This window comes from Schistocerca piceifrons, chromosome 3 (assembly GCF_021461385.2).
Source record: "Schistocerca piceifrons isolate TAMUIC-IGC-003096 chromosome 3, iqSchPice1.1, whole genome shotgun sequence".
NCBI classification, from domain to species: Eukaryota; Metazoa; Arthropoda; class Insecta; order Orthoptera; family Acrididae; genus Schistocerca; species Schistocerca piceifrons.
Window position 1 is genome coordinate 910,759,234 of NC_060140.1, and position 2,101 is coordinate 910,761,334.

A 2,101-nucleotide genomic window follows, 5' to 3' on the forward strand; every position below is an offset into this window, starting at 1 on the left:
TACCCTTGACGCTGCATCACAGACAGGAGCGCCTGCGATGGTGTACTCAACGACGAACCTGGGTGCACGAATGGCAAAACGTCATTTTTTTCTGATGAATCCAGGTTCTGTTTACAAAATCATGATGGACGCATCCGTGTTTGGCGACATCGCGCTGAAGGCACACTGGAAGCGCGTATTCGTCATCGCCATACTGGCGTATCACCCGGCGTGGTGGTATGCGGTACCATTGGTTACACGTCTCGGTCACCTCTTGTTCGTACTGACGGCACTTTGAACAGTGGACGTTACATTTCAGATGTGTTGCGACCTGTGGCTCTACCCTTCATTCGGTCCCTGCGAAACCCTACATTTCAGCAGGATAATGCATGACCGCATGTTGCAGGTCTTGTACGGGCCTTTCTGGATACAGAAAATGTTCGACTGCTGCACTGGCCAACACATGCTCCAGATCTCTCACCAATTTAAAATGTCTTGTCAACGGTGGCGGAGCAACTGGCTTGTCACAACACGCCAGTCACTACTATTGATGAACTGCGGTATCGTGTTGAAGCTGTATGGGCAGCTGTACCTGTACACGCCATCCAAGCTCTGTTTGACTCCATGCCCAGGCTTATCAAGGCCGTTATTACGGCCAGAGGTGGTTGTTCTGGGTACTGATTTCTCAGGATCTATGCACTCAAATTGCGTGAAAATGTAATCACATATCAGTTCCAGTATAATATATTTGTTCAATGAATACCCGTTTATTATCTGCATTTCTTCTTGGTGTAGCAATTTTAATGGCCAGTAGTGTAGTAAGTAAGCTCAGAGCCATTTACCTTGTAAGGTTCTCTGAATGATACCTTCTCTGGCCATTCTAGCGTCACTGTCTACATGGAGGGGTCTCTCAGAGAACTCTAGTTAACCTGCGAGGCAGAAAAGAAAGCCAGGGGCCTACCGTCTCCTCTAGAGTTTTTCTAAAAAAATTCAACGAAGCTATTAGGTGAAAAAGCCAACGGCCTTGCCGCAGTGGTAACACCGGTTCCCGTCAGATCACTGAAGTTAAGCGCTATCGGGCTGGGCTAGTACTTGGATGGGTGACCATCCGGTCTACCGAGCGCTGTTGGCAAGCGGGATGCACTCAGCCCTTGTGAGGCAAACGGAGGAGCTACTTGATTGAGAAGTAGCGGCTCCGGTCTTGGAAACTGACATGCGGCCGGGAGAGAAGGTGTGCTGACCACATGCCCCTCCCTATCCGCATCCGGTGACGCCTATGGGCTGAGGATGACACGGCGGCCGGTCGGTACCGTTGAGCCTACATGGCCTGTTCGGGAGGAGTAAGTAAGTAAGTATTAGGTAAGAATGTTTAATTCTCTCACACCTCATAGCTTAATTCTTCAGCTTCACAATGAACTGCCTACCATTTTGCTTTTTTAATGCTGTGGTATTTTGAAATTAAGTAAGTTACTGCAAGAAATTCGAATAGTTTGCAATGAAAGATAGGAGTCGCTGCAAGATGGCGCATGGTGCATGTTAGGTCATACATTCCTCCATGTTAAATTCAGCTAACATACTGAACTCTTATTCAAACTTAGGAAGAGATGTATATCTCTCTTCATTCTCGAGCAAATGGACTGTACGTACCGCACTTCATTCCACTTGCATACCTCAGCGATGAAACGAGAACGAAATATTCAATATTCATAACATCCCTCATATCCTGTAAACAGTTCGAGACAAAGTAACAAGATTCTGGCAAGTGATAGCGCACAAAGAGGAGAGAATTTTGTCATACCCTTACTATGCAGAACTTTATCTACTGTGATATATAGGTAACCACAGATTTATTCAGTGAAATAATGTAACTTTGAAGGTATACAGCAGCTGTTGAAATGAGAACTGCCATGGCCTTTGCAACAAAAGGGAAAAAATGACACTATTATTTTTAAGCTGAGAATGAGTTTCTTCGTAAACTATTGACCCATCTTGCCCTGAGTTACTTGTTTAGTAATTCTTTTACCATTATAGCTTCATTATTACATTAGAGTCACGAATTTTTGTAAAGTCTGCTGTGTTTCGCCAAAAGAAGCAAATTTTAACATGACAACACGAAAAGTGT

The 2,101-nt window shown here is 44.9% G+C and overlaps 1 pseudogene; it reads left to right on the plus strand.

Moving 5' to 3' along the window:
• Positions 1-993: 993 nt before the first annotated feature.
• Positions 994-1,111, plus strand: LOC124790602 (annotated as a pseudogene).
• Positions 1,112-2,101: the final 990 nt, after the last annotated feature.